This window comes from Elephas maximus, chromosome 6, assembly GCF_024166365.1.
Source record: "Elephas maximus indicus isolate mEleMax1 chromosome 6, mEleMax1 primary haplotype, whole genome shotgun sequence".
Lineage (NCBI taxonomy): Eukaryota > Metazoa > Chordata > Mammalia > Proboscidea > Elephantidae > Elephas > Elephas maximus.
In genome coordinates this window covers 109,767,121-109,793,388 of record NC_064824.1, presented here as the reverse complement: position 1 = coordinate 109,793,388, position 26,268 = coordinate 109,767,121, and the positions used below count along the sequence as shown (strand labels likewise).

At 37.3% G+C, this 26,268-nt stretch overlaps 1 protein-coding gene across 3 annotated transcripts in view; it reads left to right on the top strand.

Annotated features, from left to right (window-relative positions):
• The window catches only part of ERBB4 (erb-b2 receptor tyrosine kinase 4), a 1,265,080-nt gene that overhangs the window by 1,224,853 nt on the left and 13,959 nt on the right, over positions 1 to 26,268 (top strand). The gene's annotated exons all lie outside the window — the stretch shown is intronic.

Here is a 26,268-nt window from a genome sequence, read left to right as displayed (position 1 = left end):
TGCGTTGGTCCTTCCAGTTGGCCAGTCACTGCAATTTATTCTCTGCTATGCTCTACTTCATACACTCAAAATTACCCAGAGCTGCAAGCACTGTCTCAGTGTGGCACTCTTTTGAAATAAAGATCATTTATCTATTGCAATATGGTAGTGCTTTTTGTTTAGTTTGGGAATGTTGATGTGGTTGTTGGTTTATTTTAACAAAGAACTTGCTTATATACAAAGAACTTGCATTATAAAATATATCTTTTTTTTTAATTGTACTTTAGATGAAGGTTTACAGAGCAAATTAGTTTCTCATTAAACAATATACATATTGTTTTGTGACATTGGTTGCCAACCCCACTACATGTCAACACTCTCCCTTTCTTGACCTTGGGTTTCCCATTACCAGATTTCCTGTCCTCTGCTGCCTTCTCGTCTTTATCTCTGGGCTGGTGTGCCCATTTAGTCTCGTTTTGTTTTATGGGCCTGTCTAATCTTTGGCTGAAAGGTAAACCTCAGGAGTGGCATAATTACTGAGCTATAAGGGTGTCCAGGGGCCATGCTCTCAGGGTTTCTCCAGACTCCGTCAGACCAGTAAGTCTGTTTTTTTTTTTTTTTTTTTTGTGAGTTAGAATTTTATTCTACATTTTTCTCTAGCTCTGTTCTGAACCCTCTATTGTGATCCCTGCCAAGGCAGTCAGTGGTGGTAGCTGGACACCACCCACTTATGGTCTGGTGGAGGCTGTGGTAGTTTTGGCTCATTACTTCTCTGGACTAATCTTCCCCTTGTGTCTTTGGCTTTCTTCATTCTCCCTTGCTCCAGATGGGGTGGGACCAGTGGAGTATCTTAGATGGCTGCTCACAAGCTTTTAAGACCCTAGACGCTACTCACCAAAGTAGGCTGTAGAACATTTTCTTTATAAACTAAAACATGTCTTCTTTTTAAATATAAGAATATAATATCAAACTGCATTTGGTATTTGGTTATTCTTCCAAGTTCTTGGAAATTACAGGGATTCAAAAATGGTTCTGACCTCTGATTTCCCACTAATTTGAGAGTATTCCTCATCCTGTCAAATGATTAATTTGTATACAGCAAAATATCGAGTGACCTTTTTGGGGCAATACTTTCTTTACCAGTGAATCTATTTAAATCTAGACATATTATTTTGGTTATACTATTCTTTGTTAGATTTGCATTCCTTTATCAAAGTAATGTTTTTTTCTCCCTTTTCCCATAGTTATTGTCCTTTAATTCTCCATGGTTTCCGAAAGATGTTCATGGAGTTTAGGATGCAGTATCTTGTTAAACATAATGATACGTCCTCTTTAGTACCAGCTCTGAATTCTTCATTTAACCCAACCTTTAGGAATTAAAAACAAACAAAATTAAACTCTTCCTCGATAACTTAAGTAAAAAAGACATAATTTTTATATTTTTTTTCTCAAATTGTATCTCCACGTGTTAAAAATTACTTCCAACTGATTTCAACTTTGAGTATTACCTTCTTGTTATAGTTTATTATAATTTCTTCTCTCAGTTTATTATAATTTCTTCTCTCTATATATATGTATGTAGGTATATATACATATATATGTATGTACTATTTTAGGGAATTTGCCTTTTTGTTGCCATATAAATGACTATATTTCTTTCAACACATTCTCATATATTATTCTCATTCCTTCTCCCTCCAATCTTTAAAGAGCTCAGTCCTCTGTGTATGTAAAACTATGTACTAATGCCTACAAATGTATGCTTGCACATATAATAAAGGTGGAATAATTCCTAGAGCACAGGAAATCAGATTTTTTTTCCCCCTTGGGCTGAAGTGGCAACCAGATAATTAGAACTTCCCAGCCTTAAAGTTGGGGAAGGAGGAAAGGATGGTAGTAAATACAGAAAATAAAGTAAATTAGTGCCTGACATAAAGTTCCATGCTCCATTTGCACGTATACACCAGACAGTCTTTACCATGCCTACCACATAATCTTGTTCCCTCTCCTTTGCCTTTTTCTTTTCTCTCCCTTAGCATATATGTTATTCTTCAGATAATTCTTTCAACTAGATTTTTGCTGGAAAAAAATATTACCCACGTGTTTGCCCTTGGCCCTAACTATATAGATCACTTCTAAGTATAGTAATTTGCACCACTGAGGTGCCCTTTTGGAGTATGAGGTGTTATAAGCTTAAGTGTTTATTGGGAAAGTATCAGAGCTGGAAGGTGTCTTAAAGACCTTCTAGTGCAAACCCTTTCATTTTATAAATGTAAACTGATCCTAGAAAAGATAAAGCCAAAACTCAGTGTCTTTCTGCTTCTAAGGGAGGGATGGAAAGCTGTATTCTGATATCTGTCTAAGTCTAACATTTAATGTGCTATTCCATCTTTTTTTTTTTTCTGGTCACAGCCATGGAAATCTTGATTTTGACTTTAAATCTAATGAGATTTAGTGTCAGTTGGTTTAAAAGGCCCCTGCTGGGAGTGCAATGAGAAGCCAGAGACCCTGCTGCTGTTTTGCCTTCTCTGTTTACGCTTCTGTGAGCCTCCCTGTAATCAAGAGTTAATGGTTTAGGAGGTTAGAATGGAACCGATAGAGCCAATATGGAAGCAAAAAAGTGGGGAAAACAGTGTCTGTGTTGGGACTGGTAATTACATGCTTGAAGATAAAAGGATCCTTACAAGTTTCACAACGGTTACAAAATTTTTCAAATACCAACATAAATGTAGCTACAATCTACTGACCACATATTTATCTGCTAGGCTCTGCTCTGAGCTTTCTGTGTTTATTACCCTGATCTCCACAAGGATAAGTGGAAAACATTACTATTCCCATTTTACAAGGACAGAAAACAGAACGTAGAGACGCAAAATCTTTTTTGCTGAGGTTCTCAGCTAATGTGGTACCAAAGCAAGGCTTGAACTCAGATCTGTCAGACCCAACAGCTTATGTTTTTAACTCCCACTCTTCATTCCGTAAAAGAAAAGGCAAAACATTAAATATATTATCTCTAATAAACAATAATTAAAAAATGTGTTACGGTTAAGTATAAAAAAAAATAGACCAAATAATTACTCAAATGAAGCTTATTAAATGGTAGTTGGTACAGATTTCTAGTTAATTTGTTTTTTAAATATCTGGGACAATCTTTATGAAACCTTTTTTTATTTTAGCCTACAAAGTAACATTTTGAAAATCACCCTCACCTTTGCACATACTCAAAGTCTGCTATAATACCTGTTGCCGTCAGGTTTATTTTGACTCATAGCGACCCTGTAGGACAGAGTAGAACTGCCTCATAGTTTCCAAGGAGTGGCTGGTAAATTCGAACTACTGACTTTTTGGTTAGCAGCCCAATGCTTAATCACTAAACCGCCAAGGTGCCAAAAAAGTCTACTAGAGGCAAAATAATTATAAAATCAGAGAGCCACTTTAATTCTTGGAAAATTCGCAAAAGTGAAGGATAGCTGAATAGTGCTTTAAGGTTTACATAGCATTTTGACAATTGTGATATTTTGTTTTCACACCAGAATCCAAATTATACAGCAAGTGAAATCTCAGATCTATTCAGTGACTTGGTAACTTGATTAAAAAAAAAGAGCTTGGTAACTCTGACTGCAAACCAAGTGACCTTGCTATGAAAAAATGATTCCACTGAAAGAACTCCTTGTCCTTCTCGTTGTTCGTAGCTTCCCATCAGTACTACGCTTGGGCACTGCCAAACGCGCTCCTACAACACTGAAACAGCGTGTCCCATAGACACTCGGCTTATTTAGGGAGAGTCTAGCATTAAACAACATTTCAGTGATCATTATGAAATTATTTTACACTTGAGCAATTGTCAGCTCACATAAGATGCCTTTTTGAACATTCAGAGGAGACTTTTTCCTTCTTTGTTAAAAAGTTCTAAAGAAAAAAAATCAAAGCTAGAAAAGGAAACGAGGAGGGAGGAGCAACTGGAGATGTAATTTAGATTTAGGATTTTAATGAATGTTTTCTCTAAATCATTTAGGTGGTTAGTTTTGGGTATTATTACCAAAAGACTCTCAGCACTGCTGTAAATTATTGAAAGAAAAAATCTCATCAAGAAGCCTATTCTTTACTCTACCATACCTAGGGAACACAATTGTTAAGTTTCTTTACCCTTTCCACAATAGAATGAGGAGATTATCATCAACTTTCTATTCAGGTTTTATGGAGGTTATTTTATTTATTTATTTATTTACTTACTTACTTTCTTTTTTTTTTTTTTTTTTTAACAAATCCATCTTTGTCTACTAGAAGTCCCTGTTCAGGCCAGCCTGCTATGATCATTGCTCTTGAAAAGGCTTGAGGGAGAGAGAGATGTTCTTTTTCATTCTCAATAAGGATTGATGGCATTTTGAGAGGTTCAGAATATCCTTTGATTACTCCATGAAGCGGAGTGGGGAAGATGATGGGATAGCGGGGGGTGGGCTTGCTCATCAGCTTTCTTTTGTGCACTTTCTGCAATTGAGCGTACCCTAATCACGAGCAACTTGTGTTCCAGCCCCTTTCCGTGCTCACCTGCCCAAATGAAAAGTTCCCCTTTCCCTGTAGAGTTCGACATACTGGAGTGTTCTAAAGAGAGGCTTATTGGTGCTCTGTAGTTTTCATTCAGGTACTGTAAATTAATGGCTGTGGACCAGCTTCTCCTTACACTTGAGCAAAAGCCAAGTTGATAGCTGGGTCAACCACCATGGGAAAAATTCCAAATACTGTCTCTTGCTGCAAAATGATCTACATTATGATGAAAGTGGTACTGTAAATCACAGATGGGAAGAAATCGGAAGTTTAATTCACAGACCATTTGTTTTACTTTCCCCAACAATAATCACAGACATTGTTTAGTAATATCCATACTCAATTTTTTCCCCTCCCTGAGAGAAAAAAAAAAAATGTTTTTTAAATTTTCTCCATGTTGGAGATGTTGAGATGTACTTAACCTGGACTCCTTTGGACCCCAATGCAGTCTCTTTTTAGTTAAAGTCCGGTACGGTTGTCATGTGTGAGAAACACCAGGCTATTGAATGAATATTCCTAGATTGAAATGTCTAAACTCATTCTTTTACTTCTAATAATTACATATATTTATATGAGTATGAGATGACTCAAAGAGTAACAATACCCATTACCCTTTGCCTTTGAGTCAATTCTGGCTCATAGTGGCCCTATAGGACAGAGTAGAAATGCCCCATAAGGTTTCCAGGGTTGTAATCTTTACAGAAGCAAACCGCTACATCTTTCTCCTGTGGAGCAGCTGGTGGGTTCGAACTGCCACCCTTTCAGTTAGCAGCCTAATGCTTAACCACTGAGCCACCAGGGACCCTTAAGTAATAATAAATGATACCTATTAATTTTTTTTTATTATTATTACTTGACAGCACTGGGCTGGGTGGATTATTACTTATTATATGTCAGGTACCGTATTAAGTGTCTAATATTAATTAGCTTATTTAATTTCATGAAAACCCCATGAAGTATTTACTATTATTATCCCCAATTTTTGTATAAGGAAACTGAGGCACAGCTATTACACGGCAGAACCAGGCGGCCTGGCTTTTGTCTCTCTAAGGAGAGGCTACACTCAACCACAGTGATGCATTGCCTCTCACTCTGCCTCTGACATTTCTTTGCTGTTTTATCTTTGCTATAAGGTCAGTACTCAGTGCTTTGAAGATGAGTGCATCAGTAAAGAATTTTGACTTTTTGAACTTCTGTTTATCAGTTTCCTCATAAATGTTAATTTTGATCTTAAGGGGACTATCTAAATATTCTTACTAGTGGCTGCTTATACACTAATTTGGACTTAGAATTTTCACTTACCTCTGTCAAATAACAGATTAATTCAGGCAAGTAGCAAAGAGCATCTATTCATTCAACTGTTCATTCACTCATCAAACATTTATCGAGGCGTCTACTCTGTGTCTGATCTCATGGCTGCTTACTAGGGCCATATCCAGCTCTGCCCTCGGGAAATTTATAGGTAAGTAACTAGGCAATAAAATGCAAGGAGAAAAGTATTACAATGGGGGCAAACTGAGAGACTGTATAAGAGGTCATTTGAGCAAATCAATGTTTTTAAGCAGAGGTGACAAGGTCAGATTTGGCTTCAAGTAAGAAAATTCTGGGAGCTTTTTGGAATATGAACTAAAACAAAAAGGGATTGATTATAGATAGATCAGAGAGGAGGCTATTGTGAGAGTTTTATTCTCTATCCACACTGCCACTGCCTTAGGCAGAGGAAATAAAATGGAAAGTTTGATGTAAGAGATGGTTTTCAGATAGAAGCAGCAGAGTCTGATTATGCATTGTATGTTGCAGACTGAGATGAGGAGAGAAGTCAAGAGTGACACTAAGCTTTCTGGATGGGGGCCTGGGCTGATGTTAAGTGGGCTTTTAGCATATGAGAATTTTGGATGTAGAATAAGGAAATATAATTAATATTTCAAAATATAAGTAGAAATAGCCATTAGGTAGTCAGGAATATGCTTTTAGAGCTCAACTGAAGTTAAGCCTCGATTTTAGTCCTTCAAAACAAAACCAAACCCAGTGCCATCGAGTCGATTCCAACTCATAGTGACCCCATAGGACAGAGTAGAACTGCCCCATAGAGTTTCCAAGGAGGGCCTGGCGAATTCGAACTGCCGGCCCTTTGGTTAGCAGCCGTCGCACTTAACCACTACGCCACCAGGTTTTCCAAATATAGAACTAGTGGAGAGAAAAATACAATTGACTGAGGAGTAAAAGCATGGAGTAAAAATCTCTTTGAAAAAATTATTCCATGTGAAGGGAAGATAGGAAACAGGCTAAAAGCTCAGAGAGGACGTTGGTAAGAGGAAGTTTTCTAAGATAATGGGCATCTGAACATTCTTAGAGGGGAGTGAGCTAGTGAATTCATAGAGATGGAAGACAATAGAAGAGGGGATAATAGATGGAGAAAAGTCCATGAGGAATTAGGGGAAGGTGAGTTCCAATACAGAAGTAGGTAATTTTGGGGATGACAAAATTTGTTAATGAGATTTTAATCCATTTGTCAGTTAGGGGTTTCTCTGTCCCTTCAGCACTAGGTAAAATTTTATTAAGCCCAATAATCACAGATGGAAGTCATTCAAAATTGCTTACTCATTTTTGTTTTAGTTTAATTCACCAGGGAGAAAGTGTTTATTGAGGCAAGTTGGTAAACTGGCATTTGATTTTCTAGAACATGGGCTCTTAGATCTGGCTTTCTATGTTTCAATTTGAGCTCCAGTACTTACTAGTTATTTGAACTTAGATCACTTATTTGACCTGCCAGTTTCTTCTCTAAAAAGAAGATAAGATAATATCTCCCATAGGTATGTATGAGGATTGAGCAAACAGTTGCAACTCAATAACCGTTAGCTCTTCCCTCTTCCTAGGTTCCAGTTTCCTCATGTCATCTCTCTTTCAATACTTCATTGATTTCCATAACTCACTGCCTTCTTTCTTTTCACTAACAACAAAAGTAATTAACATAAAGACTTGGCGAGTTTGGTAGATTTGATTGAAGACAAACTGGTGGACAAGTCTGAAGAATCACAAAAGAGAGAGCACAGTCTTCTACTATTTCACCCTCTTTTTCCATGCTCTTTTACTCAGCTCTGTCTCTTTCCAGATTGACCTGGGGCTCCAAAATTTTTCTTTCTCCAAAATTATGTAGTATAATTTTCCCTTTCATCTGAAACCTTGGCACCCATCTCTCAGGTTACTTGCTTCCTACCCCAAACACATATGCAAGATTTTTTTTTTTTTCAGTGAAGAGAGTTAGTTGTTTTCCAAGAGGTCTTTAGTCCAGTTGTAATAACACTTTAACAACTCATTATAATTTAGCTATTGAACTTAGGGGCACTAAGAGACTCCCAACCTATAGATATATAGATTTTATTCTCTCTCTTGTATAGCAAACATGATTGTTGGCAAACAGGGAGGAGAGCAAGGATGTGTTAGGAAGCTTAAGAAGCTGAAGCTTGGAACAAAGCTGTGGTAAGGGATACAAACAAAGACTAAAAAGGGGCCAATAAATGTAAAGAATCAAAAAAGATAGAAAACATAGCTTTTTAGAGACGTTATTAAGCCTGAAGTTTGGATACATCAAGAGTTGAAAACTGGTAGGGCAGCTGTATCAAACTAGTGTAGGAACTGAAGGTTGTATTGAGTAATCAACCATAAATAACTAATAAAAACAACTACTAATCAGCCATAGGGCACAAGTAAGTTCTTTTTTGTTATATGTCAATCATGTATATATCTAGTTATATATGTATATATATTCTATTTAAATATTGGAAACCCTGGTAGCATAATAGTTGAGAGCTGCAGCTGCTAACCAAAAGGTCAGCAGTTCAAATGAACCAGGTGCTGCTTGGAAACCCAATGGGGCAGTTTTACTCTGTCCAATAGGGTTGCTATGAGTCAGAATCGATTCGACAGCAACGTGTATATAAATATTAACATTAGTTGTATACTATGAACCCAATGTAATGCTTGGTTCTTTGTATGCATTCTTATTAAAGATAATACTAAGAAAATGAAAGGGACATTCTTCACCCATTTTAGGCTAAGGAAATTAGGACTTAGGTTATGTAGTTTGTGACGTAACTGGTAAGTGACACAGTTAAGATTTAAACCCATCTCTAGCTGACTTCAAAGCCCATACTGGAAAAGTAAAATGTCAAAGGATTAAGGAACTAAAATGGTTGAAGAGCCCATTAAATCATAGAAAGAGAATTCATGAAGTGAGAGAATAGCAAGTTGTGATCAGAGAAAAGAATTTTTGACTTTGAAATTCTGGAGCTGGAACTGTTCCTCAGGATGTTAACTTCCAGCCAGATGGTAGTAACAGTGCAGTAGAGATAAGATCATAGGTAAAGAGGAAGCCCAGAAACTATAATGCTAAGGTTTCCAGTGTTTTGCCCATGGTGAAAGGTGTTGGCAATGAGCCAGATGCCAGTGAGCAATCTGCGTAACACCACTGTATTAATTTCATAGGGGTGCTGTTAAAAGAAAAAAAAAAAAAATGGGTGGCTTTAAGTAACAGAAGTTTATTGTTTCACAGTTCTGGAAACTGAGTGCTCAAGAGCAGCTTGCTGGTCATGTTGAGTCCTTCTAAAGCTTTGAGGGAGAATCTGTTTCATGCTTGTCTCCCAGCTGCTGGGCTCCCTTGGCATTCCTTGACTTGCACTTGCAGGATCACAGGTGTCCTTCTTCTGTCTCTCTGGCTGTTCTATACTTATATAAGGATGTACTCAGATGGGATTAGGACATACTCTGCCTTGGTATAAGTTTTGTGAAGTCAGTCACTTTGATACTTGTAAGTAGGGGTGAAATTTCTTTAGGAAACAAATGCAAAAATAAAAACTGACTTATACAAGTATTACAAAATCACATATCCGTGTGAAGCCTTGAGCAGGTGTTTTCCCAGGGCCTTGGAAGGGGTTGTATAATAGAAGGCTTCAGATTTATTGGTTCAAGGTAAATCCACCTCTGGGCAGAGGAGGTTAGAAAACGTGCAGGAGGAACTGCTGCCAGGAATGAATGTGTTCCTGGATTCAAACAGCGTGTTAGTGAAAGCTTGCTTTGGGAATTCTAGTATGTAGAACCTCAAGACACTGGGAGGTGGGTGGGCCCCATAAGTTTTATATCATAAACAGAGAGCTCTTTATTTATGGGGCTTATTGCCTCCCTTCTAGGGGAGGATGGTCCAGCACATTTAAAAATTTTATTTGTGGGCTGATAAACATTTTATGAATGTTCACCAGACCACGTGCTTAGCATGAGCTTGTTGTTTGTTTCTGCTCTCTACAAGAATTCTCAAGCAGGAGAATATGAAGGCATTTCAAAGCAAATAATTCACAACCTGGGCTTGTGTCAAGCTCTCTTGGAAGTATCTTCTCCTGCATAATTGACATTCCCTGTGTTGTTGTACGGCAGCAGACTGGATAAAAATCCTAGGCTTGCTCTCAGTGTGCTAATGTTACTTCTAATTGTTCTCACATGAGTATTTAGTTACCCTTCAATAACAATTTAAAAAATCAGTCCTAAGAATGAGGAAAATGTCCTCTTCTCACTTATTATTTTTGGCAAGTTTATGGTATATCTAAGCTTGTTCACCCAAACCTCAGATACTAAGTATGTTTTAATACTGTATTAGTTACCTAGGGCCAAAACCAAACCAAACCCAGTGCCATCGAGTCAATTCCGACTCATAGCAACCCTGTAGCACAGAGTAGAACTGCCCCATAGAATTTCCAAGGAGCGACTGGCGGATTTGAACTGCTGACCCTTCGGTTAGCAGCCGTAGCACTTAACCACTACGCCACCAGAGTTTCCAGTAAAATACCGTAAACTAAGTTTATAAGAACAGAAATTTATTGTCTCACAGTTCTGGAAGCTAGGAGTCTGAATTCAGGGTGTTGGCGGAGCCATGGTCTCTTTGAAGCCTCTAGGGACAGATTCTTCCTTGCCTCTCCCTGCTTCAGGTAGCCCCAGGTATTCCTTGGGTTGCAGACGTATCTTCAAATAGCCATTTTCCCTCTCTTTCTCTCTGTGCCTATTACCCTCTTTTATAGAGTGTCTTGGTTATCTAGTGCTGCTGTAACAGAAATACCACAAGTGGATGGTTTTAACAAAGAGAAGTTTATTTTCTCACAGTCCAGTGGGCTAGAAGTCTGAATTCAGGGCGCTGGCTCCAGGGGAAGGCTTTCTTTCTCTGTCAGCTCTGGAGGAAGGCCCTTGTGATGCATCAGTCCTCCCTTGGTCTGGGAGCATCACAGCACAAGAACCTCAGGTCCAAAGAATACGCTTTGCTCCCAGCACTGCTTTCTTGGTGGTATGAGGCTCGCTTGTCTATCTCCTCACGTCTCTCTTTTATATCTCAAAAGAGATTGGCTTAAGACACTATCTAATCTTGTAGCTCTCAGTATGACTGCCACTAATCCATCTCATTACATCATAGTGATGGGATTTACAACACGTAGGGAAATCACATCAGATGACAAAATGGTAGACAATCATACAATACTGGGAATCATGACTTAGCCAAATTGTCAGATATTTTGAGGGAAACAATTCAATCCATGACATAAGAACATTACTCAGATTGGATTAGGACCCACCCTCCTCCAGTATGGCCTCATATTAATTGCTAACATGTATTTCCAAACAAGACCATAGTCACAGGGACCAGGGACTAGGTCTTCAACATAAATTTGGGGGAACCTAATTCAATCCATAACAAATATTTAGATAAGTAAATCTGGGAGAAATAAGAGGGGCTAGAGAATAATGTAACTAGTTGGTTATATATTTAAGGAGGTTCTTATTCTAAAAGATGATTTAGAAACAGTTTCTAAAAGTTTTGGATATATTTATAAATGACAAAACCAGTAAAAGTTCTTAAGAGGACCTGGAGTCCCTAAAATTTAAGGCTTATGGCAAGAAAGATGATCATACTCTCCTTTGTGTTTATATTCATAAGACTAAGTATTTGTCTTTTCTTTTGTGGGAACATAGCTGCACCTTTCCTCATTATCTTTCTTTAGAAATGACAAATAATAATTGTGCTAATAGTAAAGGGGAAAGTGGGCTGTGGAATATACCAGAGGCTTTTCTCATCTGTCTAGTACTTTTTGTTTGTTTGTTAGTCATTGGGAGAAAGGCCTGGTTTTATAATATATGGGAAAGTGTAATCTATTTTATTTTTGCCCAGCTCCCAGTCATTTATCAGATTACTTTAAGGTTGCAAATTTAAGCACTTTTCTGTAATTTAGCTACTTTCTTTCCAAGATGTGTCTTTCTTAAAAATGTTTATTATACTTTTAAAATCTATAAAATGCTTCAGATCCCTATTCATTAAAAGGGTGACACGTTGGAATTTTCTCTCCACCAAACAGGGTATGAGAGTTCAAACATTTCCTCCATTACTGTCTGCCCTTCTTAATGTGTCAGCTTTCCCTGAAAAGATCAGCAATCACAGAGAGGAAGAAATTCAATCTAAGCACACGTTCAGCACTGAGGACTTTTCCTTGGCCTGTTGACAATGCCTCAGCATGAATTCTGAGACATATCTTATTAGGAGTCTGTCTGGGTGCTTTCAAGTGCTCAGTAAAAGTGATTCAGGAAAATCAAGGCCAACACATACTCGGGAGAGAAGAGAATTTCTAATGTTTGTGTTTCATTGACCCTCTCACCCTCATCATCTCAGAAATAAAAACATTAAAAAAAGTGTAGATTTTGTTTCAGCTTATTATAAATTTCTACCATTAGGTCATTCAGTAAATGTATTTTAGTTGGTTAAGGATTTTATTATTGGACATTTAGTATGCATCTTTCTGTGACTAAGTGGAGAAAGAGTTCAAGGCATCTTGCTTTGATTTACTATACCCAAAACCAGTGCCTAAAGCACTAAGAAAAGCATACCGTTATTTTTAATTTTCAAAGGAATATTTTTAAATACCTTTAAATGATGTGTTAATTGCAGTCAAATGAAATGTGTAAATTATTTCTCACTGTTATTTACTCCAACAACACAGTTTTTTTTTTTTTTTTTTGATAATTGCTTCAAATGAAATACCTGGTACAAAATTTCAAAATAATCCCTGTCATCACACAGACGGAAACCCTGTTGGCATAGTGGTTAAGTGCTACAGCTGCTAACCAAAAACCGGCACTTTAAATCCACCAAGCGCTCCTTGGAAGCTGTATGGGGCAGTTCTACTCTGTGCTATAGGGTCACTATGAGTCGGAATCAACTCGACAGCAATGGGTTTGGTTTGGTTTATCACACAGACAAATATATAGCTGTATGAATATTTTTATTCTGGTATACAAGAAATTATTTTGTTGGCGACATTTAGTATGGTTTTGTGTTTGTTGATATTTGGAAAATTCAGCATTCAGCTGTGTTTTCTTTAACTTACTAGAAATAAATACCATGTTGCACATTTATATAATACATAATTGTATTCAAAGGTATTTAACATGAGCTTAAAAAGTGGCAAAAAAAAAACTTGCCATCGAGTTGATCTCGACTCATAGCAACCCTCTAGGACAGAGTAGAACTGCCCCATACAGTTTCCAAGGAGTGCCTGGTGGATTTGAACTGCTAACTTTCTGGTTAGCAGCTGTAGATCTTAACCACTAGGATGCCAGAGTTTCCATACAGTAGGCAGGATATGCATTATTATTGCCATTTTACAGATGAGGACTTACTAGGGCTGAGCTGGTAGGTGGCAGTTCTCTAATCCAGTCTTCTCCTGCAGCTGCTTCCCTCCCTGAAGAAGCACATGCCTTGAATTTTTTATTTAGAATTTCATTTACTTGTAACTTTGATTTTCTATGTTATTCAGGCGTGTCTATCCTAAAAATGCTTTTGAAGAATTTGATATAACCCATTCCCTATAAGTAACTGCCTTATGTACCGCAGTGTGGGAATACAGTGGGTGGTATCACCACTTGGAAAGATTTCTGTTTTATCTTTCAATCAAAACTAGATTTTGCAAATTCCTATAGCCTCTTTGGAAACCCTAGTGGTGTAGTGGTTAAGAGCTACAGCTGCTCAACAAAAGGTCAGCAGTTCGAATCCACCAGGCAGTTCTACTCCGTTCTATAGGGTCCCTATGAGTTGGAATTGACTCGATGTCAATGGGTTGCTTTATTTTTGTTGTAACCTCTTTATAATCAGGGTCTGTCTTTCCCATTGTTCTTAATGAGCAATTTTTACAGTCAGATAAAGCAGAAGCCTGCATTTTCTAGCCTGCCAAAGCACCAGAAAATATATAGATGTCTCAAGGGAGGGTTGTCATACTAGTGATAGAACCCTGAAATTTTATAAGTAGATGTGGCATGTCCATTGCATTTGGAATCAGTCATCATTTGCAGGAATAAAAATTTTTGGCATTAGAAGTAAAATTTCAAATAATGCTTTCAGAAGCATATAACTGATACTGGCAGGAAGAGTGAGTGTACTTGATGATATATAATATTCAGATAATTGTACTTGGATTCAATTGAGGACTCATCTTGAGTATCTGCAGAGTAAGAAGTGTGTAATGCATGACTTGAGGGGTGCCAAAAGTCTTACAGCGCCCTTGAGTGGTACAAATGGTTAACACATTCGACTGTTAACTGAAAGGTTGGAAGTTCAAGTTCACCCAAAGATGTCTTGGAAGAAAGGCGTGGTGATCTACTTCTGGCAAACCAGCCACTGAAAACCCTATGGAACACAGTTCTATCTACTCTGACACACATGAAATGACCATGAGTCAGAGTAGACTTGATGACAGCTTTTTTTTTTTTTTTAAGTCATACATTCTTTAAAACATAGCCCATTGGCTGATTTGAATCTCTGACAGTCTCATCAACAGAACCACTCTTTAGGTTTAAGACATCTTTCTGTCTATCCACCCTTTTATTCAATGCATTTTTATTGAACCTTCACCATGTCCATATCCCTGGTACTTGTGCCAATATCAAGGATTTAATGGTAAATTAGAGTAAGTCCTATTCTAAATAGACTCACGCTAACGGAGTAAATGAACAATTAGAATACAGTTTATAAATTATTCCCATGGGTCCCTTAATGGGTTCTTGATAAATACTTGTTGAATCAATAGTTGAATGTAGTCAGGGTAGTGATATTTTCCATGGGATCAACATGTAATCAAGGCAAAGAAGCCAGAAAGAACATTGAGAAACAACTGGAGCTTGGGCAAAAGCCTGACGGTAAGAGAGGGAAAGGACCATTGTGGGAACTGTAGTAATTCATTTTGACTGGAGGTTTATGAGAAGAGAAGGGAGAGGTGAGTCTAGGGAAATTTGTAAGAATCATAACTAATAAAAGTCCAGTGTCACAAGAAATTGGAACTTTAACCTGAATGGAATGGGGAGTCATGAAATTTTTAAGCAGGAAAATTAACTGTGAATTTTAGATTAGAACGAAGTTGAAAATTATGAATATAGTGATCAGTTAGAAGGTTATTTTTGTGCTATAAGCAAGAAACAATATCATAACCATGTCACATCAGCCTGTTTTCCCTCAAGAGTCCTTGTTTACTTCTATTATCCTAGATAATTATTAATAGCAGTTCTTTTTACCTTCAAGGTATCCCATTTAAAATGATAAATTACACAGCAATTTAATCATAGCTAAAGTAGTGGCAGTGAGGATGGAGACAATTGTTGCATTCTGGAACTATTAGTTTCAATGGGCAGACCTTGGATGTTTAGCTATGAGGGTTGAGATAGAGAAGAAGTCAAAGATGGCACTATGATATTTGACTTATACAAGTGGATAAGTTGTTGATGCCATTCACCAAACCATGGAAGACAGGAGAATTAAATTTGATGTACGGGGAAGAGATGGTAATTTCAGTTTTGCAAATGTAACATTTGAGATGCCATGTTCTATTCCAGTGGAGAGTTTAGGTCAGCTGTTAAATATATGGGTATGGATTGGTCTTCAATTTAGTGTTGCTGGAGGTTGGGCCATCATGATTCACTAACTTGAGAAAATTCCCCAAATTAATTTATCAGACTACATAGATGCTATCTGGCCTAGCTAAAGCCAAATCCCCAAGGAAAAGATAAGAGTGAAGATAAAAGAGGCTGTTCTGGACGGTGAGTTATTGACCCAGCATGGTACACCCAGCAAGGCCAATATAGTAATACTTCCTCTAGAATCCAAGCAATAAGAAATGGGCCGGGATAGAATTGCTCCATAGGGTTTTCTTGGCTGTAAATCCTAACAGAAGCAGGTGACCAGGCCTTTATTCTTCAGGACTGCTGAGTAGGCTTGCATCACCAATCTTTAAGTTAGCAGTTGAGCACAATCTGTTTGCACCTCCTAAGGACCTCAGGTAGTCCTCTAGAGAGAAGTAAAGAATAATGGACTTGAAATTGGAAAAGTCAACCTCGGTCAGGAAACATGGAGATCAGACATCACCTGCTTTAGAGTTTGCCTGGGTTGCCCCAGACTTCAAGCAGATGATCTAAGGGTCCGAAGTAGATTTTTTTTTTTTTCTCCCCAGAGTAAATCATAAAAATAATTTTTTCCCAGTTAGGCCTGTTGAGTTTTGCTTGTTAGTAACTAGCTGTGTGACCTCAAGGAAAGTCACATTCCATCTCTATTCCTTGGATGAAAATGGATAGGGTGTGATTAGGTGATCTCTGGCTCCCAGGTCAGATCTAATGTGAGTTGCTCTAGTTTCAAGCCTGTTTATTTTTTGCCTCCTTCATGTTTCTCATTGAAGTGTTAACCATTTTAGAACTCCAATGGAAGTTATGGCCATGGCCCTGACTAATCTAGGTTGACTTTGGCAGCAAACAGTGTAAATGGAAAGCTAAGAAGTACTGGTCATTAGTTTTATTTTAGAAATTCCAAAGTGATCCATGAATAGATGCAGGAATTCTTTGTACCATTTTTCTTCTTCCTTTTTCAATGCAGCAAAATCATATTTGGGGGCTTTTCAGAAATGGTAAAAGCTGCTTTTGCTATGGTCAACAAGTAGCTCTTGGGGAGAGCTTTTTTTTTTTTTTTTTCCCCTTGGGATACTACCTTCAATCTGATATTCATTTTGGCTCAGATCAGTTGTAAATACCAGCCTGCTTCTGTGAAATGTAACTGGTGTTTGCTCTGGGCTGATGGGACAGCCACGTGCTGTTTGCTCTGTCAGGAGCTGTACCCAAGATTCCACAGTACGTTATTCAGATCAGCTCACATGAACCAGCTGTCCTAATTCCAGGTGGACTGTTAGAAATCTTTCACTTACAGCAACAGCTGGGCCACCTGGTAGCTTAAAGAGCAGTAGTTGGATGAATCAAGCATTGTTACAAATTCACTTTTTATCTGGTAAACAGTTCGTGTAAACTAGCATAAACAAAGATATTTCCAACATGGTCCACACCGAAAAGATATGAACACTGAAAGGCTTTTCTATGTCATGTTGAATTGTTTGCTTGTTTTTTTTTTTTGACAGCACCTATCATTTAAAAAACTGAACAAAATCTACATGCCAAAATTAGCTTTATAAAATTTGCAATTCCGTCTCCCAAAATACTTGTTCTCCTTCTCCAATATACAAATTATGCCCTTTATTTTATTTTTTATTTACATTCACACACATGGATTGCTCTAAAGACTGTCATCGTTATGTAGACTATACAATAAAAAATTTCCAATCTTGGATTATTGCCAAAGAGGAGTTTGAAATATAGAATACTACACTGTTGCCTTATGATTTGCAAGAAAATAAAATAACCCCAAACAAACACTAACAAACATTTCTATGTAGAACTCTTGTGTGAGGTGTTTTAGTGAGTAAGATTGATTTGCTGATAAACAGAATTCACAGGAGCAAAACGGTTAAAAAAACAAACAAGCAAAAGCAAGCCCACAAATGAGCTAATAGCTTTTAGAAGACAATGTGTTGCTTTGAGTGAGTTAAATACGGTTAATGTTATCTTGTTTTAAGCTATTAATTTTCTTACTCTGTGAATACATACACACACATGTGCATGTATACACCACACACACACACACACACACACACACACACACACACAGCCTAAAAGTTTGATTTAAGTCTTTAAAGATAGGGCAAAAGTATATGTATCATACCCATCCCAAGGCATAACATTTAAAATTCTAAAGTAATGAAATTTAAATTCAGGGAATTTAATAGATATTTTTTTCTCCCTCTTAGCTCCAACCTGGCCTATAGGTTTCTTAATTGTTTTTTTAACTATTTATGCAATCCCTAGAAATTATATATATATATATACCAAACCCATTGCTGTTGAGTCAATTCTGACTTAATAGCAACCCTGTAGGACAGACTAGAACTGCCATAGTGTTTCCAAGGAGCAGCTGGTACATTCGAACTGCTGACCTTTTGGTTAGAAGGCAAGCTGTTAACCATTGCACCACCAGGGCTTCATATATTTATATAGATGTATTTAAATACTATGACATGATCCGTGGTGGCACAATGGTTAAAGTGCTCAGCTATTAACCAAAAGGTGGCTAGTTTAAACCCACCAGGGACTCTGCAGGAGAAAAGATCTTGAGATCTGTTCCTATAAAAATTACAGCCTAGAAAACCTTAAGGGGCAGTTCTACTCTATGCTATAGGGCCCCCATGAGTCGGAATCAACTCGATGATGCACAATAACAACAACAAAACACTATGAAGGTAAAAGTACATCAATTGGCAATAAGTGTGTATATATGTATTGATTTTTAATAATGGACTTCTATAACTAGAATGTTTAAATAACATATTCCCTCTATGGAGGGCAACTTGTATTGTATGCAAAGTATCATTTTCATAAACAATGTCATTAATTAATCTGTACATGGGCAGTTTTATGTATAATATTTAATATTATTATTGGTTAATAAACGTATAGCCTCAACTCGAGGGCACTGGGTTTTATTCAGTAAAAAATATTGTAATCTGTCCTACAATTAGAGTTCCATTAAATTTACCAGAAGAGTATATCAATATGTATTTCAGTTAAGAACAAATTTCCTACTGGTTAAAAGAAAATGCTTCGAGCTTTATCAAGAAAAAGAATTTTTTTTTCTGGAAAATATGAAAAATGCTCCTCTGAAGTGACTTTTGCTATTTATTAAATGCCAGTTTGTGGCTGCAAGGTGTAATGAAATGTACATTAGATGAGGATTCAGGGAATCCTGTTTCTAGCACTAATTCTTCATCTAACCTTGAAAATATTAACCTCTCAGAGCTTCAGTGTCCCTATCTGTAAAACTAAAAGTTGAAATTACAAAATTTCATTTCAAAATTTTATTTTCTCTAGTCACCATGTAAATGTCATCCTGCCTCCTAAGAACATACAATTGTATGGTGCGTATAGGTCTAAGTGATATTTTGTGGATATCCCATTTAGAAAAAAAGAAAGAAAATGTGATTAGTGTACTTTAAAAAGATTTGTGAAAGAAAACTTTTATAACATGCTAAATGGAAACCCTGGTGGTGTAGTGGTTAAGTACTACAGCTGCTAACCTAAAAGGTCAGCAGTTCAAATCCACCAGGTGCTCCTTGGAAACTCTACAGGGCAGTTCTACCCTGTCCTATAGGGTCGCTGTGAGTCAGAATCGACTCGACAGCAATGGGTTTGGTTTTGAGGGGGGATTTAATTACCCTTAGCCTCACTCCTCTTTGTAGGTTAAATAAACTGAGGGCTCAAGAGATTAAGGAATTTGTTAAAAGTCATGTGGCTTAGTTGCAAAAAATTCAAGAGTATAATCCTAGAGGTAAAAGTACCTCATGTAATTAGTTGTTCTAGGTCTGTGGGATTTTTGTCTTCAAACATTAACTGACTCCTAAGCATTGTTCATGTCCTAAGAAGTCTTCATCAAAGACTTGTTGGGATAGAAAAAACTCGTGCAAACAGACAGGCAGATCTAGGATTCATTTGAAGAATTAGTCAGGCTACCCAAGAATTTGAACATAGTAAATGGAGTCACCATGAGTTGAAGTCAATTGGTTGACAACTGGTTTCAAAGGCTTGATGATTTCATATCTACTCTGGAGCAAAGATATTGCAAAAGATTTACATGTTCTTATAACAATGAACAAATCTGTACAACCAGAATGCTCCTTAGAAGCAAGGATGGCAGAGACTACGCCTCACATACTTTGGACAGGTTACCAGGAGGGATCAGCCCCTGGAGAAGTATATCATGTTTCATAAAATAAACGGTCAGCAAAAAAAGAGGAAGACCCTCAGTGAGATGGATTGACACACTGGCTGCAACAGTGGGCTCAAGGATGGCGACAATTGTGAGGATGGTGCAGGACCGGGCAATGTTTCGTTCTATTATACATAGGATTGCTATGAGTCAGAACCAAATCAATGGCACCTAACAACAACACACATAAATTAAAAATATATACAGGAAAATTGGACATATACTCTCTAACTGAAAAGAACTATTGGGAGATCCTTGAGGACCATTCTAGAAATTCTACTCTAGATTTGTTATTGCCTCCTAAGTGATAATTAGGAAACCTTTCAAATATTGCAACATACTTGTGAAGAGAAATACAATCATGATAAAGAAAGTTGCCAGAACAACAACAAAATTTTGAATTTGCACAAGGATGAAGAGAGAGAAATTCTATGTGATTACTAATCTCATGAAGGGTGACAAGGTTCTTGTTGCTCATCTTGAATGAAGCTAAGGAATATTGGCACTAATGTAAAATCATGTTTCTGCCATGTCTTTTGCGGCTGTGCTGATAAGATTCTTCTATTCCATCATATAACACTGCTCAGGGCAGAGACTTATATCAGAAATGTGTAAAGTGAGTAATTTTTACGTTCATTTTATTGACTCATTTAGCCATGAATATTTTAAAGAGAAACATCCTCTTGTTCCACTGATATCTGGAAAGGGTATAGGAATTGCTGCCTGGGGATAAAATAGTTTACCTAACCCCAGTCAAGCAAGAAGAGAAATGTATACTAAGCCCTGGACTAGAAACAATAAATCTGAAACTAAGAGCACTGTAATGGAAAACCTTTATGCTCTCCAGTTATTTAAACCTCTCTTCTCTTGCTTCAGGGCTGACTTTGAATTTAGCAAGGTAGGTAATGTGTGTGTGTGTACACATATATATATATATATGCAATATGACTTTAGGTTTAAAAAAGAACTTTAGGGAAGTGTATATATATATATATATGTACATATATATAAGTGTATATATATATATATGTTGTTGTTAAGCGCCAATGAGTCAGCTCCTACTTATAGAAACCCCGCATACAACAGAACTAAACAGCGCTGGGTCCTGCGCCATCCTCACAGTCACTGTTATGCTTGAGCCCACTGTTGCACCCACTGTGTCAATTCATCTCGTTGAGGGTCTTCCTCTCTTTTGCTGACACTCTACCAATCACAATGTCCTTGTCCAGGCACTGGTCCCTCCTGATAACATGTCCAAAGTATGTGAGATGAAATTTCACCATCCTCTATTCTAGGGAGCATTCTGACTGTACTTTTTCTGAGACAGATTTTTCTTTCTTCTGGCAGTCCATGGTATATTCAATATTCTTCACCAACACCATAATTCAAGGCATCAATACTTCTTCAGCCTTTCTTATTCATTGTCCAGTTTTTGTATGCATATAAGGTGATTGAAAACACCATGGCCTGGATCAGGCACACTTTGGTCCTCAAAGTGACATCTTTTCTTTTCAACACTTTAAAGAGGTGTTTTGCAGCAGATTTGCCCAATGCAGTACATCCTTTGATTTCTTGACTGCTGATTCCATGGATGTTGATTGTGGGTCCAATTAAATTAAATCCTTTACAACTTTAGTCTTTTCTACATTTATCGTGATGTTGTTTATTGGTCCAGTTGTGAGAATTTTTGTTGTCTTTACATTGACATGTATATATATAAATATATATATATATCAACGGGCTTCCCCCCAGCTTCTATCAGTTTTTGGCAGATAGACGCATTTTGTTTGTTTGTTTCCTTCTAGTTGCCCTATGAAAACTGAACTTGCTAAATCTAGGTATCAAAAAACACTGATATGTTGAACTCGGTTGTGAGAAAGACAATTATAACCCACATGTTGGCAATAGCAAATAATGCAAAAACATTCTATCTCTACTGCTATTGGCCCTGTGAAAGTGTGGAAATGCTCATCAGAGTTTGAGCATATGTACGAGGGTGGATAAGGTTGAGAGCCCATAATAGTTACTATGTGGAAGTATCTAGATAATAAATTAGCACTGATAGATTAGCAATATCTTACAGAAACACATTCTGTTTTAGTTAAAAGGGCTTGGAATATTTCTTGACCCTAAAAACTTTAATCTTCTAGATAATGGGTAGTAACAATGTCTGAAGACAAAAGCAATTCTTTCTTGTTAAGTACCTGTTTAATTTAAACAGAAGTTAAGCATTGAGGGTGTATTTTTGTTTGCTTCCTAAGAAGCTAGATTTGTATGATAACAGTATCACAGGACACAGTCCATCTGGTTTGCAATTTTCAATTACCTAGGAACAATATTAGATAATATAAAAATTTGAGAAAAATATTGTTTTAGGAACAATATTAGGTAACATAAAAATATGAGAAATGCTGTGCATGTAATAAGACAAAGGTTCAACTATTTAACATCCCAAGTAAAAAAATAAATTTTAGGGCCTGATGTATTTAAAAGTGCATTTAACATTGCGTTTGATATATTTGCTGACACTTGCCTTCTCTATAACCTCTGGCATTTGAGTCCAAGTTAATCATACAACGTCACAGTGATGTGGCCACAGACTGAAACTCATCTCTATCCGTCACCCTTACAAATCCCCCCACCAGGAGTCAACTCCATATCCCCTGTCAGTTCACAGCCCACCTCTTTCTACCTCCATCCTGCTGACAGTAAATCCCCTCACCAGCTAACTGAGCAGATGCACCCCGTGCTGCTCCCTAAGAGAGATCCGCAAAGCTGGGCTGTAAGGGACAGCAGAAAGTGGCACAATGAAAAACAAAAGCCTTTTAACTGAGAGCGCCACTTTGTTCTGCTGAGAACCTTAAGGTTACTCCAGCTCATTCCAACTGCTGTGAGGATCTTAATTTTTACTCACCAATTTACTCGCAGCTGTCATTCTTCCCCATATTAAAAGTTCAGCTCTTCCAGTGTGGGAAATTGGGGGAGGTAGGAATGCGAAGAGCTTATTGAAAAATAACAACGGAAAAACAAGTAAAATCTGGCTTGGCTCTCAAGTACAAAAAGTTATTTTCAAAGCCTGTAAATTATGACATAGTGATTAACATGCAATTTAAATATATTTAAACAACAATTATATCACATTCCCAGCCCAGCTAATTGGTCTCGCAGATGTTCCCTTGGAGCAACATTGCCCTTCCAGGGGGAGGATGAGTGAGATGCTCTTAATCATGGAAAACAGAAAAAAAGCAAGTAGAAAAAAAAAAAAATGGAAACAGAAATATAAAAAGCAGCCAAAACCAAAATCAAACCCGTTGCCGTTGAGTCGATTCCAACTCATAGCGACCCTACAGGACAGAGTAGAAGTGCCCCCCGGAGTTTCCAAGGAGCGCCTGGTGGATTCAGACTGCAGACCTTCAGGTTAGCCCCTGTAGCACTTAACCACTACGCCACCAAAGCAGCCAGTAACCCTAAAACCAATGAATGCTAAAGGGGCTTTGCTTAGCGTTTATTCCATTTTATTATGATGATGATTCTCCTATGACTGTGATGCCATTTAGCAGTGTGTCCAGATACGGAGTTAGCAGATTATGGAAAGCCTTATCAAAACAGGGACAGTGGATGCATTCTAATATGGCACGGTCTTTCTTGATGTCTTGCAACACACCAACTGCAAGAGGTCCAGTTACCTTAATACAGTGTCTGTATAGCTGAAGGAGTCACAGCCAAGATAATAAATGTAGACAATAAGCTGTGTCCTGAAGAAGACTGACTAGTGAATTACTCCTTTGATCACTTCTCACTTACGTTTTATAAAATGCAAAATATGCAGCAGTCACGGCTAGATCCTCAGCTGTGATTCTAGTCTAATATTATCCACTACAGCAACTACTGCATGGTAAGGGATAAAAGGAATACTAGTAATTACTAATATTTTGGAATACTTTGCCTTCCAGTATGTCATTATATGTGTTAGTTGCCATCAAGTCAATTCTGACTTATGATGACCCAAAGTGTGTCAGAGTAGAATGGTGCTCCACAGAATTTTCAATGGCTGGTTTTTCAGAAGTAGATTACCAGGCTTTTCTTTCGAGGCACCTCTGGGTAGATTCAAACCTCCAACCCAGTGCCTTAACCGTTTGCACCACCCAGGAACTCCATGTCGTTACACAATTGAAATAAATTCACTCCAGCCTCATTTCACTCTTGTCTTTCCTTCTTGTCATTTTCGTTAATTTTTGACAATAAAATGTAAATTCCATAAGGCCAGGGGCCATGTCTCCCCTAGTTCATCATAGCTTCTCCAGCATGTAACGCAGTGCCTGAGACAGAGCTTTAATACTTGCGAAGTAATCAGGGTTGAGTGATGAGGATGAGTCCAGCGTTTGTAATTTGATGACACTTCACCAGGTGAATGTCATATTTCTTGTGCTACTCCTCTATTTTACAAATCACTGGATTATATAGAAAATTTCCTTCTCAAATTTTTATGAAAAAATGATTTGATTTGGTTCCTTATTGGAAGATAACAAAATATAGCAATAGTTAAGATAATTCAAGAACAGGTAGGCATTTAAAAATGCTTTTTTGAGGAGTAGCTTTGACATCAATTGGTTGGGTTTAAAAATTCATTTTAGACTAATAGACCACGACTACCACAGCCTCCACCAGACTGAGTCCAGCACTACTAGACGGTGGCCAGCTATCACTGAGGACTGCTCTGACAGGGATCACAATAGGGGGTCCCAGACAAAGCTGGAGGAAAATGTAGAACAAAACTCTAACTCACAAAAAAAGATCAGACTTACTGGTCTGACAGAGAATGGAGAAACTCCAAGAGTATGGGCCCTGAACACCCTTTTAGCTCAGTAATGACATCATTCCTGAGGTTCACCCTTCAGCCAAAGATGAGACAGGCCCATAAAATAAAATGAGACTAAAAGGACACACCATCCCAAGGGCAAGGACTAGAAGGGAGGTTGGAGGGGACAGGAAATCTGGTGATTGGGAACCCAAGTTTGAGAAGGGAGAGTGCTGACATGTCGGGAGATTGGTAACCAGTGTCACAAAACAATGTGTGTACTAACTGTTCAATGAGAAGCTAGTTTGCTCTGTAAAACCTTCCTCTAAAGTACAATAACTTAAAAAATTAAAAATTTGTTTTACCAGTTGCCATGGGGTCAATTAAAAAATTCAGTTTAGCAGACCTGAATATTCCAATTTTATATATCCTCTATACTTATATAATAAATTCAGAGCTTACAGTTTATTCATACACAGTATCCTACTTAGTCTTCACTAAGAATAGAGTCCAAGGATGAAAATGAGGATCTGAGAAGTTTGAACCTTTGGCCAAATTTGTACCACTCAAATTGGAATTGGAGCCCAGGCCTTCTAACAAGTCATAAAGCAATCTATCTATTATACAATATCACCTCTAATGCATTGTATTATTAAATATATCTCTGACTTACCATATCATACTATTCAATGTATTACTCTTTATGTTATTAGAGAAGGAAAGAGAGAAATATTCTGTATGCCAATATCTGACTGAAGTACGGGGAAGAATGAAACGTAAACTCACTGTAATAGTTCAGTCCTCATCCCATGATTAGTCCAGCAGACTAGTTAAGGGAAATAGTGTTATTCAGTTGTTATTGATTTACATTAATTTTTTTTTTTTTAGTTCATCTGCACAGGACCATATTCTTGTTCAATTGTTTTATGAATCTCTAAATCATATAAACATTGACCTGGAATGCTTAGCTATGTTTCATACAAAAAAATGTAGGTATCTTTGAGGTTTCTTTTAGTCATCTCTGTTCTCTTAAAGCCAGAATGTAGAGAAGGCAAGCTCCATAGAACCAACTATTATTCCTTGTCTCCAGTGCTTAGAGAAGCACCTGGCAATAATAGGTGCTCAAGAAATGTGTTTAATGAATCAGTATTCATATTTGTATTAAGAAACAGGGCTGATATTCATATAAGCCTCTCTCCTTACTCTAAGGAACATTGTCTATAATATTTTATCACATTTTTAAAGCTACTTTAACTTAGCCCATAGACTGGAGTATTATGCTATAAGAATACAGATAAATCTTTTTTTTTTTTAATTAAACTAAAACCTGGTTTGTCTGATTCGAAATACATGAATGCAGTGTAAAGCATGTTTCCACAAAAGAAACTGATTTTCCCAGATTTCCTGCTATCTCTTAATTTGGAAAAAAAAAAAAAAGTAAGACTGAAGAGAAACATAGCATATACCTTTCTAAAAAGAGGCTAAGAAGTTGAGCCTTTGCTGAAACGGTCAAAAATAAATGTGGCTTGACAGTAAAAGTTATTTCAGCCAAATTAAAATCCATTTCTACCTCCTTCCAGGTAAGTTTCTTTTTACAGAGCAAAGATAATACTGGGATATATGACCATTTCAGTCATTTGGGTATACATAAGGAAAGGTTTCTTCATTTCCAACTGTAGTTAATTTTTTATGACTTGTTCCTTCCTTTCTCTAAGGGGTAATCAGAAGAATGTTTATT